The sequence below is a fragment of the Hemiscyllium ocellatum genome, chromosome 1, assembly GCF_020745735.1.
Source record: "Hemiscyllium ocellatum isolate sHemOce1 chromosome 1, sHemOce1.pat.X.cur, whole genome shotgun sequence".
Classification (NCBI taxonomy): Eukaryota; Metazoa; Chordata; class Chondrichthyes; order Orectolobiformes; family Hemiscylliidae; genus Hemiscyllium; species Hemiscyllium ocellatum.
Window position 1 is genome coordinate 57,145,749 of NC_083401.1, and position 19,271 is coordinate 57,165,019.

Below are 19,271 nucleotides of genomic sequence, written 5' to 3' on the forward strand. Positions count from 1 at the left end.
ACATTCAACAAACCTTTTCCAATCAAGTACCATGGCAAATATGATGCACAGCGTATTTCCTTGCTCATAATTTTGTCTTTCTTCCCAACTTGTGCGATAATCAGATCAAATCCAACTCGACCAACCATACTTTGATCGGCTAATAGAGAAATGACCGAAGAAGGGATCTGCAGGTCTATTTACTGCGATTTCAGTTACCTGTGGTTTACTGCGGCCCGAACTTATAACATGGAACATTCCAGAACCAGGGAACAGGGGGCTGCCAGGCAGGTAATTTTCCCATTTAAATGAATGGGTTCGCTACTATCCGTGATTTTGGGTTTCTGCAGTAGGTCTTAGAACGTATTCCCCATGGTTACAGGTGTTACATATGCGCTTTCTTATGTTTTTTTCCCTTATTCTCCCTTAGTTAAAACTTCCCTCTGAGCATGATTTTGAAAGTTTTCTTCTTGGAGTTCTGCTCGCCAAGATAGGTATACAGAGGAACCTCAATTATCCGGCATTCCATTATCTGAAAATCAGATTGTCCAGCAAGATCGCAAGGCCCTGATGTTGGCTAAACTATGTTATCTGGTATTTGATTATCCAGAATTCTATTAACTGAATGAAATACTCCTCGCCCATGTCGTTTGGATAATTGAGGCTCCTCTGTACAGTCAATTTAATAGTGGCCATTCCAGGCTGAGAGTCATCTTTGCTGAGAATGTATTGCTGGTTAAAGCACAGCAGGTCAGGCAGCATCCAAGGAACAGGAAATTCGACGTTTCGGGCCACAGCCCTTCATCAGGAATGAGGAGAGGGTGCCAGGCAGGCTAAGATAAAATGTAGGGTGGAGGGACTTGGGGGAGGGGCGATGGAGATGTGATAGGTGGAAGGAGGTCAAGGTGAGGGTGATAGGCCGGAGTGGGGTGGGGGCGGAGAGGTCAGGAAGAGGATTGCAGGTTAGGAAGGCGGTGCTGAGTTCAAGGGAACCGACTGAGACAAGGTGGGGAGAGGGGAAATGAGGAAACTGGAGAAATCTGAGTTCATCCCTTGTGGTTGGAGGGTTCCCAGGCGGAAGATGAGGCGCTCTTCCTCCAACCATCGTGTTGTTATGTTCTGGCGATGGATGAGTCCAAGGACCTGCATGTCTTCGGTGGAGTGGGAGGGAGAGTTAAAGTGTTGAGCCACGGGGTGGTTGGGTTGGTTGGTCCGGGCGTCCCAGAGGTGTTCCCTGAAGCATTCCGTAAGTAGGCGGCCCGTCTCCCCAATATAGAGGAGGCCACATCGGGTGCAGCGGATGCAATTGATGATGTGTGTGGAGGTGCAGGTGAATTTGTGGCGGACATGGAAGGATCCCTTGGGGCCTTGGAGAGAAGTAAGGGAGGAGGTGTGGACGCAAGTTTTGCATTTCCTGCGGTTGCATGGGAAGGTGCCGGGAGTGGAGGTTGGGTTGGTGGGGGGATTGGACCTGACGAGGGAGTCACGAAGGGAGTGGTCTTTGCGGAACGCTGATAGGGGAGGGGAGGGAAATATACGCTGATAGGGGAGGGGCTCCAAGGCCCCAAGGGATCCTTCCATATCCGCCACAAATTCACCTGCACCTCCACACACATCATCTATTGCATCCGCTGCACCCGATGTGGCCTCCTCTATATTGGGGAGATGGGCCGCCTACTTGCGGAATGCTTCAGGGAACACCTCTGGGACGCCCGGACCAACCAACCCAATCACCACGTGGCTCAATACTTTAACTCTCCCTCCCACTCCACCGAAGACTGCAGGACTCCTTGGACTCCTCCATCGCCAGAACGTAACAACACGACGGTTGGAGGAAGAGCGCCTCATCTTCCGCCTGGGAACCCTCCAACCACAAGGAATGAACTCAGATTTCTCCAGTTTCCTCATTTCCCCTCTCCCCACCTTGTCTCAGTCAATTCCCTTGAACTCAGCACCGCCCTCCTAACCTGCAATCCTCTTCCTGACCTCTCCGCCCCCACCCCACTCCGGCCTATCACCCTCACCTTGACCTCCTTCCACCTATCACATCTCCATCGCCCCTCCCCCAAGTCCCTCCTCCCTACCTTTTATCTTAGCCTGCCTGGCACCCCCTCCTCATTCCTGATGAAGGGCTCTGGCCCGAAACGTCGAATTTCCTGTTCCTTGGATGCTGCCTGACCTGCTGTGCTTTAACCAACAACACATTTTCAGCTCTGATCTCCAGCATCTGCAGACCTCGCTTTTTACACTGAGACTCATCTTTCCAAATGTGAGGATGAATATGGTGCATTTTTAGATAAGACCCAGCCATTGCTGCAGTAATCAGCTTTGAAAATGCCATATTTATTAATTTGAATTGTTCCTAACTTGAGATCTATTGAGGCACAGTTTTGTACTTCTGAAGGAACCCATGCATAGCTTAGAGTGAGGTACTTTCTGAAATGCTCCCCTGTTTAGATCTGTGTTGCAGATCTGACATGACCTGTTCTGATCCCTACCTTGTAGGCTTTTTTTTAAATTGACTCCCAATGTACAAATTTTTAAAGCAAAAGTGTTTCCTTTTAACATGTCTTTCTCAAAAACCTATGACATCAATGGTCACATTCATGATAATAGACAGTGAAATATTTCAAGATGTAAACAAAAAGAGCACCAGATTTTTGTAGTCAGCCAAAACGCACACTGATGTCAGTCCATATCAGCAATTGATTTTACTCCTTTGTATGAATGTGGTTTTCTATAAGGAATATATAATCACAGAAAGTTGAGTTCTTACTGAATCAGATGTCTGGAAGTTTACTAATAACTAATTGTCCATTAATATGTATTGTCAGATTTAGGTTATATGCTGATTTAGATTACAGTTAACATGATTTCCATAGATGAGTAATTGACTAACAGGCTGATTAGCAGACTGAATGTCTGTCAAACTCACTGTTGACAATATAGAGTGGATGGTGAAGGCCTTTTATAATATAGCATCACATGTTGTGATGTCAACTACCAGCCTTAAAGGAATGGTGCCTTTTAGCAACTATGTTAAAAATAGCACCCCTACCTTACTCTAGGGTATTGAAACCAATTGCTGATAAAACTGACCAGGGTATAGAAAAGATTTGGAATCCTGTGAATGTATTTATCACTCAAGTCATCCACATGTTGGAAATGTTCTACCGACAAAAATCAGGACAAATACAGCCCAATTAATTACCAACTTATCAGTCTTATGTCAATAAAAAGACCATAACACCATAAGAAATGGGAACATTCCTATTAGCCCTTTAAGCCTGCTCTGCCATTTAACAGGATCCTAACTGATCTGACATTCCTCATGTGCACTTTCCTGCATTTTACCTGTAATTCTTGACTCCCCCTACTGATCAAAAATCTATCTCAGTCTTAAATATACAGAAGGAGTCTGCCCCAGACCTCTCTGTGACAAGGGGTTCCAAAGACTCATCACCTTCTGAGAAAAGAAATCCCTCCTTGTCTCAGTCCTAAATTAGAGCCCTAATATTCTGAGCCTCTGTCTTCTGGTCCCAGATTCTTCACTGAAGCATTGACCTTTAAGAATCTGAGATATTTCAATGAGATCATTTTTAATTTTTCCAAACATCAGTGAAAAGAGTCCCAACTTGTTTAGCTTTTGCTCATAAGCTGAGCCCTCCATGCCAGAGATCATCGACAGAACCTACTTTGAACTGCCTCCAATGAATTAATATCTTTCTTTAAGTAGGAGAACAAAAACTGTACACAGTACTCCAGACCAGCACCTAGTACAGTTGCAGAAAGACTTCCCTACAGTTATACACCAACTTGCTTGAAATAAATGTCAACATTCTATTAGACTTCCTGCTACATCTGTATGTTAGCTTTCTATGTTTCAAGCACAAGTACCCCATGTCTCTTATGTTGAAGCTTCCCGCAGTTATTCTACATTTAAGTAATATTCAGTTCTTTTCTCTCCCTTCCAAAATGAGCAATTTTGCATTTTCCTACATTATACTCCATCAACAACCTATCAATCATCAGCTAAGTGACGGAAGGGGTTGTTGTCTGTGCTATTAATCTGTACTTGCTTGGCAATAACCTTCTCACTGATGCTCAGTTTGGGTTCACTCAAGTCACTACTCAGCTCATGACCTCAATATAGCCTGAGTTAAAACAGCAGAATGAAAATCTAGAGTAGTCATTCTTGAGATGAAGGCAGCAATTAATTGAGTATGATATCAAGTAGCCTTTACAAAACTGGAATCAAAGGGAATCAGGTTGAAAATTCTGGAATGATATCTCTCACAAAGGAAGATCATTTTGGTTGTTGGAGGTCAATCATCTCAGTTTCAACAGCCTTCAGCTACTTCAATACTGACTCTCCCTCTCTCTTAAGCTCAAAAGTGGAGATGTTAGTTGATGATTGCATAATATTCAAAACCATTTGCTACTCTTCAGAAACTGAAGCAACCCATATCCATACATAACAAAACTTGGACAATATCCTGGCTTGGCTTGATAACTGTTAAATCACATTTATGCCAGATGTTGTCCACCTCCAAACAAGAAAGAATTGCCCATTGACATTCAATGACGTCACATTTGCCGAATCCACACCGTCAATATCTTGGGGGTTGTCATTGACCAGCAATTTGAACTTGAAACAGACAGATAAAGACTGTGCCTTTAAAAGTAGGTAAAATGGGATGTCATTCACCATATTCAACATTCACCCACACTATACTGTGGCAGCAGGGTCAACTACCTCATGATACTCTGCAGAAATTTACCAAGGCTTGGACAACACTGTCCAAATCCATAACCTTCATCAGTCAGAAGAACAAGGTCAGCAGTTGTATGCAAATTCCCTTCATAGGAATATGAGGAAGCCATTCAGCCCTTTGAGCTCTTCCACTATTTAATGAGATCATGGCTGATCTGTGACCTAACTCCATACATATGCCTTTAACCCACAACCCGGAAAACCTTTGCTTTACAAACATTTATCTGTCTCAGATTTGAAATTAACAACTGATCTAGCAAAAACTGTCATTTGTGGAAGACAGTTGCAAACCACTCTCATCCTTTGAGTGCAGCAGTGCTTCTTAACATCTCTCCTGAACATTCTGCCCCTCATTCACAGACAAAGCCTCCAGGTTCCAGAATCTTTAAAAAGTGTAAATAGTTTCACTTTATCTACCAGGTATTTTCCTGTTATTATTGTGAATACATGTATAATGAACCTCTCCTCATTTGATTTGATTTGAGTTATTATTGTTACATGTACCGAGATACAGTGAAAAGTATTGTGTTGCAGACAAACCAGACAAATCATTCCTTACATAAATACATCAGGGTAAGGGAACAGAATGCAGAATGTAACGTTACATCTCCAGAGAAGGTGCAAAGAAAGATCAACTCTAATATATGAGAGGATCTGTTGGTAAATGTTTTCAAACTTTCGTATCTTCTGCCAATGGAAGAGGGTAGAAGAGAGTATAACAAGGTGGGAGGGATCTTAGATTATATTGGCTGCTTTCCAGTGGCAGGAGGAAGTGTAGATGGAGTCAATGGAAGGAAGGCCGGATTTTGTCATAGTGCGGGCTGCATTCACTATTCTCTTGTGATTTCTTGCATTGTGGGGCAGAGCTCTGACATACCAATCCGCGATGCACCCAGATAGGATGCTTTCTATGTTACATTGGTAAAAAATGGTAACTTAATCCCTGAAGTCTAGATATTATTCTTGTAAACTTATATTGCACTCCTGCACTGGATTCTGTCCAAGGCCAATGTATTCTTGCTAAGGTGTGGTGCCCAGACCTGCTCACAGTGCTCCAAGTGATGTCTAACCAGGATTTTGTATAGCTGCAGCACAACGTCTGCATCCTTGTACACCAGTCCTCGACATGTAAAGGCCATTAGTTTTCATGATTATTTTCTGCATCTGTTTGTGGTATTTAAAAGATCTACGCATCTGAACCCTCGACCTCGAAGGCACTTACCATCCTAACTTGGAAACATATCATTGTTTCTTCAGCAAAGCTGAATCAAAATTCTGGATTTCCCTAACTGCACTGTTAGTGTATCTAACTAATCACGGACTCTAGTGAATTGAGAAGGCTGATCACGTTTTTAAGGACAAATGGAAGACGGTAAACAATGCTGGCCTAGCACACAATGTCACATCCCATGAATTGAATGAATGAAGAAAGGCAAGCAGCTGTGTCTTTTTGCCCATGCATATTTGCTGTATTTTAACTTTTACTCCTGAGGATCCTGACAAAGGTTGAGCAATGAATAAAACAGGTCTTCCAAAAATTAATCCCAGAGTTCTCATTTGCAAAGAACTTGAGCATCGACACTACAAGTTCAGTGGTTATGTTTCATGGAAAATGCACAATTGCCTGCCTTATTCATATTATGCAACCCAAAATATTAGAGGTTTTCTGAGATATATGGATGCATTGCTTCCTCTCTCATTTGTCCATTCCCAGCTTCTTGGGTTATTTTACTACCCCTCATGTAGATTTTGCATTTTTTGTCTGTTTTGTTGGTGACATGAAAATTGGTGGTTTGGTAAGTAGCGAGGAGAAAAATCTTGGCGTACAGGATGACCGAGATGGACTGGTCAGATGTGCAGAACAATGGCAAATTCAAGATAATCCTGAAAAGTGAAAGTTGATGCATTTTGGGTGAACCAATAAGGCAAACGAGTATGTGATGAATGGTAGGACGCCAGAAAGTATAGAGGATCAAAAGGACCTTGGTGTGCATGACCTCAAATCCTTGAAGACAAAACAACAGGTGGATAAAATGGCAAAGAAGGCTCATGGGATACTTGTCTTTATTTGTCAAGGCAATGCACACAACAGCAGGGAGGCCTTGATGGAACTTTATAAGATGTTAATTAGGTCACAGCTGGTGTACTGGAATGCTACATGAGCTCAACAATTTCAGTTTTGAAGAAAGACTAGATAGGCTGTGGTTGATTTATTTACAGCAAGGAGGACCGAGGAGGGAATCCTTTTAAGTGCACAAAATTTTGAAGGTCATGGACATGATAGGCCAAAGTGTCTCTTACTATGTTCTAAAACTTTATGACTCTATGTCTCTCCCTCAAATGCAAGTTATTTCCTCACAAAATTTGTGATTTTCTCTGAATGTTGAAGTAAAAAGTAAATTTTCTTCTGTGCATTTTCTCAATCAGTCACATCATCACGTTTCCTTGTGTTTTACATTACAGCAAATATGTTAGTGCAAACACATCGAATAAATTTAGAAACAATTGAACTGTTTACATACTTTCCTGTACCTTCACTCTATGTGGTTATGATAGAAGCTTTACAAAATTATTTTTCTCATGTCCAAAACAAAAGCTGTGTCAGACAGTCAAGTGTGCACCTTCTACAGAATGTAGCTTGAGTGCAAAATAATCTAGGCTAACATGCCCTGGGCAAGCAATAAACTATTTATTGTTTTTGAATTACATATGTGATCTCTATTATGTGCCATGTCACTTAAGAGAAGAATTAATAGCAGTCAACACAGATACATTTGTTGCAAATTAAACTACCAAACATGTTTATTCACAGATACAGTCATTTGCAATACGCACAACCAATGAGTTGTTGAAGTTAGTCCAAATAGTATAGCAGTGTTCAAAGAGTTTATAGGTATGTTAGAAAGATAAAGGTGACATTCTTTGGCTGACTTTCATTACTGAACTTTGAAAAACTAATACTTTCAAGAAGGGCAATAATCATCTCATCACAATCAATAAAATTATTTTCTTAAAATGGCATAATCTGACTGAAGTAAATTTTCCTCTACACCAGTTGAACCTTCTTTTGAAAATTCTAAGTAAAATAAATATCTAAAAAAATCCAATACTCAATAACCATAACCTTGAAGTAAATATTTTTCTTTGTGGAATCCGTCTGTTATTAACAGGCACTTTAATTTTTACAGTTATAGAGTTATTATAGCTATGCAATAAAAAAAACAAAACTTTCGGTCCAACTCATCCATCCTAAACTGATCTAGCCCTATTTGTCAGCATTTGGCCCATATCCCTCTAAACACTACCTATCCATATACCCATCCAGATGCCTTTTAAATGTAATTGTACCAGCCTTTACTACTTCCACTAGCAGTTTGTTCCATACATGCACCACCTTTTGCATGAAAAAGTTGCCTCTTAAGTCCCTTTTCAATCTTTCACCTCTCACCTTAAACCTATATCTAGTTTTGGACTCCCTTACCCTTGGAAAAAGAACTTGTCTATTTATCCTATCCATGCCCCTCATGATTTGATAAGCCTTTACAAGGACGCCCCTCAGCCTGTGAAGCAAAAATCACAAGCCATTTTGCAGTAAGTTCCTTCACATGTATAAACAATTAATTATAGCGTTGCATAATTGGTGGCCTGCTTATGTTTTCATTTCAAGGTTTGGCCAGCTGCAGTTTGGAGCCAAGAGAGGATTAAATGGTTGTCAATGGAGCTATAAGCTGGTCAAAGTTTTACTATGTGGCTAGGAAGAACAAGAATGCATAAATGAAAGTTGACCTGATAGTCTGTTTTTTTAAGCAGTCTAAACAACAGTTCATTTCAGAACTATATATTGAGAAAATCAATTTCAGTATAATTTCAGGACCATCAGTGGTGCATGTTCTGTCCACTGACACATCAAAATATAACATGGATTGTTATATTAAGAGAGGCCTTATAAGCAAATATTATAGCCAATGTGGTTTCTTTCAAATTTATCCGTCACTATTTCAATTTCTTTTGTGAAACATATAAGTTGTTTATTTGCACTTCCTACGTATAATATTTTACACTCTGCAGTGCACCCATACATGCTACTTCCTTAATAAATTTCTAGTAATCCTGAATTGCATCCATTAAAAAGAACCTGTCCAATTGCTTTTTGAAACTCATCAAGAATTCTTGTTTCACCACCTGTGCCAGTTAAACTGGTCTATATTGTTGGCACCTTTTTAGTAAAAAGGTTAAGTTCTCTATTTAGCAGAAAAAGACTTAATCCAATTTGTTTGAACCTTTCTTTTTAGGGGTTGCAACTCTTCACCTGGGTTGTCATTTTCTCAAGGAAATCAACAAGGTCGATCAGTGATTCATCCAAAGGTCAAGCTGAATAGTATTAGGTTTTGAACAAACAATTCTCAAACTTGCTCCTGATAATCAATTCCACTAGTTAGATCGAATAGAAACAAGATTAATGGGTCCATAGTCGTCTGTATTTTATCATCATTGTTCAGTATGGGTGCCACGTAACCTGTTTCCAATCTGCTGGTACATCTCCATTGTCCAGTGACTCTTGCATAATAAGTGTCAAGCCTCACAATGCTCTATGTTAAGTACCATCTAACCTTGGGAAATTATCTGCTCTGAACCCTTTCAAGATTTTTAGGATTGCAATCTCATTTATATCAAAGTTTCAAATTAGGTCAGGCAGAGGGCTCAAACCTGCTGTCTCCCATCAGGAGAGCTGCCTGGATAGACATGAGTAGCAAAATCAGTTCAGTAATGCAGGTGAGGCTGTTGGACCAATTTTTATTGATCCTTGAATCCTCCGTAGGTAAATCACTACCTCCACAGAATTGGACAAGAACAGGTCCAGACTAATTTCTACACTCTTGTATCTCAGATACTGCCAATCTCCTTCTAGTGATGCTGCTGGTTTAATTTCGTAAATATCAATGCCATTTTCAACTAGCATTCGACCAAAGCATTGAAACACATAGCTTCCTTTAGACACTCAACCACAGAACAGTCATATATCAAATTTGTTGACTCCAGCTGTAAGCTACTTGGGCTTTCTAATTTTATGTTGCATTCATTTAAGCATCCCCCCTTGAAACAATTTTCTTGTTTTCTCAATCCTCTCTCTGCACTGGGAGCTCACGTATTCTTGTGCTGACCTGGTAGTCTGTAGCAACCCAATAATAATTGGGATTTATATATATCAATGGTTTCTTGCAAGTTTCAACCAAATATACAATATTCAATCTTTCATTCGAATGAATAATTTGCCTGGATCAATGTTATCCATTTTGTAATCTTAAAAATTATAGTTCATATACCTTATCTTATTTATCCCAAGACAATTCACTCATGGCTCAGGTAATAATCCAAAGATTATTAACTGGTGCTTATGCTTTTTAATTTAGCACCAGCTGCTTGTAATCCTGAAGAAGAACTTCGTTCCTAGCTCTGGCTATGCTCAGACAGACTCCCGGCAACTATGGCAAGGACTGAATGACATCTCAGGTCTAAAAAGAGAAGGTGCAAGATAGCAGATGATGACCTATCTCTCCCAAATCATCTCAACGCCTTCTCTGCTTACTTTGAGCAGAACCTCAGTGGAGAGGTAACACCTGTTCCAACAAGTCCTGACGGACTTATCCCAACAGTTACTGCATCAGAGGTCAGATCAGTTTTCCAGAAAAGCGATGGGACCAGACGGAGTACCAAGCTGTGCACTCAGAGCATGCGCAGATCAATTGGCAGACATCTTCTCGGACATCTTCAACCTCTCCCTGCAGCAGGCCAATGTCCCTTCCTGTTTCAAGAGTGTCAACATCATCCCTGTGCCAAAGAAGGTTCATGTAGCACATCTCAATGATTACCGCCCACTGGCCCTAACTTCAGTGGTCATGAAGTGCTTTGAAAGGCTGGTGATGGCATTAATCAACTCCAGCCTCCCCACTATGCTTGAGCCACTCCAATTTGCCTATCAGCAAAACCAAGGAACTCATTATTGAATTTCGGCAGGATGTTACTTATACCCCCCTACACATTAACGAATGGAGAGTGTCAAGCTCCTGGGTGTGGTCATCCACCACAAGCTTCCTTGGACCATCATGTGGATGCACTAGCTACAAAGGCCCAACAACATCTCTTATTCCTCGGGCAGCTGAGGAAATTTGACTTGATGACGAATACCCTTGCCAAATTTTATAGGTGCGCCATCAAAAGTATTCTATCTGGATCTATCACTATCTGGTATGGCAGCTGTACCATTCAAGATCGGAGACGATTACAAAGAGTGGTGAACTCGCCCTGGACAATCACAAAGGTCAACCTCCCATCTATAGAATCCATTTACCAGGCCCGCTGTCAAGGAAAGACCACCAGCATTCTCAAAGATACATCCCACTCTGGCAATGTTTTTCTATAACCTCTGTCATCGGGGAGACAATACAAAAACCTGAACACATGCGCCAGCCAATTTTGAAATAGTTTCTACCCGACTGTTGTTAGAATATTGAATGGACTCACAAACTCTTAACATTCGCCTGCACCTGTGTTTTTGTTTTTGCCACTGTTTACCTATTTTTATCATTATCTATGCTATTTAACTATGTGATCTGCCTGTACTGCTTGCAAGGCAAAGCTTTTCACTTTGCCCCGGTACATGTGACAATAAATAAATTCAAATCAATTCAATTGGATTCTTTCCCTTCCATACCAAGTTCATCTGCAGCCACAGGAAGATGTCTCAAACCTTCACACCATAAGTGTTCAAGAAACTATTTCTCAGAATCTAATCCCCAATTCCAGCTCTTCAACTCTGAACCAATAATATTGGAATTGCAATTACTTACAGCAGATATGGTCACTGGCAATCACACCAGCATCCATCAGTTCCCACATGCTTCAACTGCAACATAATCACCTTCTCCAACATTCTTGGTACGTTTTATTTTAGGTATCAATATTTCCAGGTTCTAATTTGAGGTGATTTATTTTAGAGAAAGTAAAAAGAATATTGTTCAACCAAACATTTTCCATTTTTTTTGTTTCATGCCAGTTTGATTTTAGAATAGAGTTGTCTCTGAGACCATCGTCTCACTCTAGCTCTTAAATCTCTCACCATTGTCTCAATGCTCCCTCTCAGACTCACAGTTTAAACTCTCACCCCATCTCACTGCTGTCTATCAGACTCATGATATTAGCTCTTGCCTCATCTGACTAGTCCCTCTCAGATTAACTCTTTAATCATTTGCTGCTGTCCCTCTGCTCCCCCAGGGACCTGCTCAATAAACTGTTAGCACTTGTGAAATTGACAACTTAAGAAGTGAAAGAAAGCATAAATGAGCATGATCAAATTCAGTATAAAGTGTGATGTAGACAGAGGTGTAGAGAAAGGATGAGGAAGTTTGGATTAGGAGATCGTGATGATAACATTTTCTATTTATCTTGTCTTTATTAGACCAATTTGATTTATGTTTAGTTAGTGCTGCAATCTCAAAGAGCATATACCAGCAATTCAATTTCTGGTGTTTTTAAAAAACTCAGATATTCCTGTCAAATTTCAACAGCATGAATTATATTCACTGTTATTTACATATAAACAGTAGAGTAACTGCAGGCGAAAGACAGGTCTGTAATTAAACTCAGAAATCCAAATATTGCTCCCTAGATGTATCACTCTGCTGTTAGCTTTGCAAACGTAGCTTTGCATTGTCTGGGAGCACTACCGAAATGCTTTGAATGCTACAAAGCCACTGCATTTCCATAATAGATCTGAATTTAATGAACTAAGAAGGTTCAGTACAGGAAAGATATTTCCACTGGCTGGGTGGTCTAGACTCAGATATTCCAGTTTCAGAATAAGAGACAAATTATTTAAGACTGAGTAGAAGAGAAATTTCTTCTCTCAGAATGTGGTGTAGCTTTGAGATTTTGTGCCCCCCACCTCCGAGAACTGTGGAAATTCAGTCATTGAATAGGTTTGAAATAGAAATTAACAATGTTTTAGCTAATGATGACCTCAGTGGATATAAGAATAGTTCAAATAAATGGTCAGCCGTTCTCTTGAATGGAGGAACAATCTCAAGGGGCTGAATGATCAAATCCTGCTCCTGTAGTGTTTATCATTTCAATATAAGAATTGTTTAAATTATGTGTTAGTTGTTTATTACTGTCAATCAATTTCTTTGGTATCAAAAATTAACCAGTACTAGTTTCATTCCTTCCAGTTGTATTGTTGGAGATCTATTTTTATTTAAACTTTCCTTCTGTTTATTTTCTCTCTCTCTCTTGCTTGTACAAAATGACAACAATGTCCTAATTCGATGATTGCACAATGTTCAGCACCATTTGTGATTCCTCAGATGCTGAAGCAGTCCATGTTTAAATGTAACAAAATCTGGACAATATCCAGGCTTGGGCTGTGAAGTGGCAAGTAATATTCGCAGCGTGCAAATGTCAGGCAATGACGATTTCCAATAAGACACAATTTAACTACCAGCCCTCAACATTCAATGGCATTACCATCACTGCATCCCTCACTATCAACATCTCTAGAGTTACCATTGATCAGAAACTCAACTGGACTTGCCACATTAACACAGTGGCTACAAGAGCAGACAGAGGTGAGGGGTATTATGGTGAGTAATTCACCTCCTAAAATGGCTGTGGAGTGGCAGATGGGGTTTAATTTAGATAAGTGTGAGGTGTTGCATTTTGGAAAGGCAAATCAGAGCAGGACTTACACACTTAATGATAAGGTCCTGGGGATTGTTGTTGAACAGAGAGACCTTGGAGTGCAGGTTCATAGTTCCTTAAAAGTTGAGTCACAGATAAATAGGATAATGAAGAAAGTGTTTATTATGCTTGCCCTTATTGGCCAGTGCATTGAGTATAGGATTTGGGAGGTCATGCTGCAGCTGTAAGGACATTGCTTAGGCCCCTTTTGGAATACTGCATACAGTTCCGGTCTCCCAGCTATAGGAAGGATGTCGTGAAACTTGAAAAGGTTCAGAAAAGATTTACAAGAGTGTTGCCAGGTTGGAGGGTTTGAGCTATAGGGAGAGGCTGCATAGGCTGGAGCTGTTTTCCCTGGAGCATTGGAGTTTATTGAGGTTTTTAAAATCATGAGTAGCATGGGTAGGGTGAATAGACAAAATCTTTTACCCAGGTGTGAGAGTTCAAACTTAGTGTGCATAGATTTAAGGTGTGAGGGGAAAGATTTAAAAGGGACCTAAGTAGTAATGTTTTCACACAGAGAGTGGTGTGAGTATGGAATGAGCTGCCAGAGGAAGTGGTGGAGGCTGGCACAATTATAACATTTAAAAGACATCGAGATAGGTAGATGAAGAAGGAGATTTAGAGGGATATTGGCCAAGTTCTGGCAAATGGGACTAGATTAATTTAGGATATCTGGTCAGCATGAATAGGTTGCACTGAAGGGTCTGTTTCCGTGCTGTCTCTATGACCCTATGACTCTCAATCTCCAAAGCCTGCCCACCATCTACAAGAAGTATAATGAAATACTCCTCACTTGCTTGGATGAGTGCAGTTCCAACAACACTCAAGAAGCTTGACATCATCCCAGGATAAAGTGGCTGCTTGACTGGCACTATGCCCAAAAGTATATACTCCCGCCACCACTGACACTCAGTAGCAGCAATATGTATTATCTACATGATATTCTGCAAAAATCCACCAAAGATCCTCAGACAGCACCTTCCAAAACCACGTCCACTTCCATCTAGAAGGACAAGGGCAATAGCACCACCTTCAAGTTTCCCTCCACATGACTTATCATCCTGACCTAGAAATACATCGCATTCTTTCACTGTCACTGGGTCAAAATCCATGAATTCCCTCCCTAAAGGCACATGGACTGCAGTGGTTCAAGAAGGCAGCTCAAGGACAACTAGAGTTGGACAAAACATTCTGGCCCAGCCAATGATGTCCATGTCTCATGAATGAATAAAAAAAAAACATTCTACAGTAACCAGTCTGAGACAGGTTGCTGCAACTTTCATACCAGCCCAATTCTTGAATCACTTTTCGATATCAATATTCTCAGAAATGTTATTACACATCTCTAGACCACATGGGACTTGAACCATGGCTTCCAGGTTCAGAGGTAAGGATTATTACTAATGTGCTAGAAAAGTTACTCACTTGCAGCAATTGATAATGGTTACACAGTCTCTATTAGTCCAAATTATACTTGGATTCAAATCCCACTATGTCACTACCACTACACCAGCCATCTATCCTTATTACTGACATTTCTCATCTGTGGAGCTATTCTCATAAACATTTTCTGTACTCTCTCCAATGCGTTCACATCTTTAAAAAATGTTAATGAAAATGAGGAAAAACTGTATACAACACTCCAGCTGAGTAATTTATACAAGGTCAGCAATCTTTCTGCTCTTGAAATTTAAGCCCCTATGATGAAGCTGAGAATACTCTGTGCTGTGTGCACTTTTATCCACTTGAGGTGCCACCTTCAATGACTTATGGTATATATACACTCAGGTTCCTCTGCTCCCACACACTATTTAGAACCATATGCCTTATTTTAAATTACCTCTCTCCAATTTTCAACCAAAATCAATAATTGGAATGGATTATTTGGAAGTGTACTGGAGGCAAATTCAATAGAAGTATTCAGGAGACCACAAGATAATTATATGAATAGATACAATGTGCAAGTGAACAGAGAAAAGGGAAGACATTGGCATTAAGTAAAAATGCTCATGAGAGAGCCAATACTTATTTACGACATATACTGGAACAATTTGCAGTGCATCATGGAGCTGTGCAGGAAGAACCTGAAAAAACTACTGCATCATTCTCCAGAGCTTCTTTGCAAAGGTACATTCCATAAATGCATGGGTGATGAGTTCTTCTTACTGCAGACAACCCATGTGGGGAAGAGGTCAGATGCTGGGCATGTTGGAAGGATTTGATGGGAAGGGCCTTTCTCTTAGCCAGGTTGTGTCTTGGTGCTTGCTTATAAACCAGTTAACAGGGTTGCCTGTTCCTTTTCCAAGTGGTCTTCAAGGGCATTATGTTCTGACCACTGCTCGATAAACTTGTAATCGAAGATGGTTATCTGCTTACACATCTCCACAAATGTTTGGTGTACAGCATTGTTCAACTACAAGTCATAGGTAGATAGGATAGTGAAGAAGGTGTTTGGTATGCTTTCCTTTATTGGTCAGAATATTGAGCATCAGAATTGGGAGGTCATGTTGCACCTGTACAGGTCATTGGTTAGACCACTTTTGGAAGATTGCATGCAATTCTGGTCTCCTTCCTATCAGAAGGATGTTGTGAAATTTGAAAGGGTTCAGAAAAGATTTACAAGGATGTTGTCAGGGTTGAAGGATTTGAGCTATAGAGAGAGGATTAGGGGCATTAGGGGCATGGATAGGATAAATAGACAAGGTCTTTTCTCTGGGGTGGTGGAGTCCAGAACTAGAGGGCATAGGTTTCGGGTGATAGAGGAAAGATATAAAAGGGACTTAAGGGACCCTTTTCATGCAGAGGGTGGTGCATGTATCGAATGAGCAGTCAGAGGAAATGTTGGAGGGTGGTACAATTAGACTATTTTAAAAGGCATCTGGATGGATATATGAATAGGAAAGGTTTAGAGGGATATGGCCAAGTCCTGGCAAATGGGACTGCATTAGGTTGGGATATCTTGCCAGCATTGATGAGGTGGACCTAAGGGTCTGTTTCTGTGCTGTACATCTCTATGACTCTATGACTCTATTGAATGTAAGCAGACCCATCGTTTGCAAGCCCAGGCACCGGCAGGAGTTCAGGATTAAATATTACTTGTGTTTTCTGAGGATCCTTCAACAGTTTGCTATAACTGCACACTGGTTTCTTGACTAGTTGGGTGAGGAAACTAGAAGGGATACAAGCTGAAGGCAGAAGCAGTTACTCCCTTAAACTGGCTGGCCTCATATCCAGGGAAATGAAAAGACAAAAAAAAATGTACCTGTCCTTTGGCACACTTCAGCACTTCCTTTCAGGACTGAGGTACTTCAGGCAATGCAGACCTGAAAACAAGAAATACCTACTCATATTTTCAACAGATATAACATCAGGATCGATTGCTGCAGCACCTTTTATTTTCTGCTATGGACCTTTATGACCCCAAATCAGGCAAATGGGGACCTAATTAACATATTCAACTGACCCAATGCTTGGTTTGATAAGGACTTGAATATCAGTGCCATCCTGCTCAGTAACCAACATAATGTCCAGAGGAATTGTGGGTCAGAAATAGTACCCAGAAGTTAGAGCACTTAATTCGTGAAATCTTGCAGGAGGAATCAGAAGTCAATCACTTCTCCAGTGTTCAGCACCATTATGAAGACATTAACAGTATAATTACAAACAATACACTTACAATGCCCAGACATTATACATAGAAATGGGACCAGCTGAATTACTATTTGTTTTTATTTTATGTATCAGCACATTTTTGAACAGTTGGCATTTTCTTATCTCTAGAACAGGGAAGACTATGAAAAGAGCACAAAATAAAGGGTCTTAAAGTTCAAATTATTCTCACTTTAAATAATAACAAAAATGCACACATCCTATTTGCCAGAAGATTTCAATTTGCAATACTTTCTAAGGTTTTAAACTGTCGTTGTCTACTTCTAATCCCCTTTGTCTTTTCCTTGGTAACAATATGTCTGAGTGATTACCATTTGCCTACAAGGTGCTTCTCAATGCTCCCTTTTGTTGACTTTGTTGATATGATTAATGCTTGTTATTTACTACCAGTTGGACTGTGCAGTGAATCACATATGTTGTCTCCGTCTGCCTGGGCTACAACACTACTAATTAATAATGTGGAACTCTGAACATCTCTCTTGAATTACGACACATTTACAAAGCTGATGGTTAATCCTGTGGAATTAATACTAAAAGCAGCTTGCAAGTGTAAAGCTGTGCCAAACTTCCAAGTTATTAGCCATGTCCTAAACATTGCTTTCTATTTTTTGTTATAGAATCCCAACAGTGTGGAAACAGGCCCTTCAGCCCAACAAGTCCACACTGACCCTCCGAACAGTAACCTACCCAGACCCATTCTCCTATATTTACCCCTGACTAATGCACCTAACCTACACATCCTTGAACACTATGGGCAATTTAGCATGGCCAATTCACCCAACCAGCACATCTTTGAATTGTGGGAGGAAACCCACACAGACACAGTGAGAATGTGTAAACCCCACACAGACAGTCACCCGAGGCTAGAATTGAACCTGGGTCCCCGGTGCTGTGAGGCAGCACTGAGCCACCATGACACCCCAAGCTATTAATGATTTGGAGATGCCGGTGTTGGACTGGGGTGTACAAAGTTAAAAATCATACAACACCGATCTAAACATTATGGCACAGACAGAGAATACAGGGGGCCAACACCTTCAACACATTTTCTAGCGAACACCAGTTGTTACAGTCAACCTGAGAATGCAAGTTTTTAAAAAAGTCTTGTGATTTACACATGAAAGAAGTGAAACCATCATGGTATTCAAACAGATGAAACACTCAACAAACAATCAAGGTATTTTTCAATGTATAATTTCAGTTACATCACACTGTATATTTTTGCTGTAAATTCTGTATCTTACAATTGTGTCCTCCACAACCACCTGATGAAGGAGCAGCGCTCCAAAAGCTAGTGTGCTTCCAATTAAACCTGTTGGACTATAACCTGGTGTTGTGTGATTTTTAACACAGATATTAAAGCTACTAGATATGTACTACCAATGATATAAAAAATACTTGTTGATTTGAAGCCAATTTCATGACTTCAAACAAATGTTGCTGAAACTGACATTGAAAGGGGAGCATAACAAAATGCTTTTAAATGCAAAATGCAGACATATAAAATGAATCACATGAAGTTCAGAAATATTATACATCCACTCTTTAAAATTTCCATTTTGGATTAAGTGAATCAAAACAAATAATTTTGCCACTTTAAACATGCTATGTGAATGCTCACATAATCTGTTTCAAAACTCAGTATTGGATGCTATATATATATATCTTCACTGAAGATGCTGTACTGCTTGTGCCTGCTGGACCTTGAGGTCACCATATGTATGTCATGCATCATGTCTATCATCTTTCAAAGATCAAACATCATTCAGAAATCATTAATGTTCACAGAAGTTATTTTGGTCAGTTAGGAGTTGTCACATTCCAATGGTGCCAAATTATAAAAGAAAGGCATGTTTTATGATAATGACAGCTCATTTTTTTATTATGGTATGCTTTTGTAAAATAGATTAAATCCATTTACATGATGTCGTTTGTGGCAGTTCTTGTGATCTGAGCAATGCCGGAAAGGCTGCATTTATTCCTTATAATGAGGTCCCTTTTAAGGTGATGGTGCACCTTCTTCATGAAGAGTTGAAGCCTGCGTGTGGTTTTGGTAGTCCCACAATACTGTTAGTTGAGGAATTTCAAGATTTTGACCAGCAACACTGAAGAT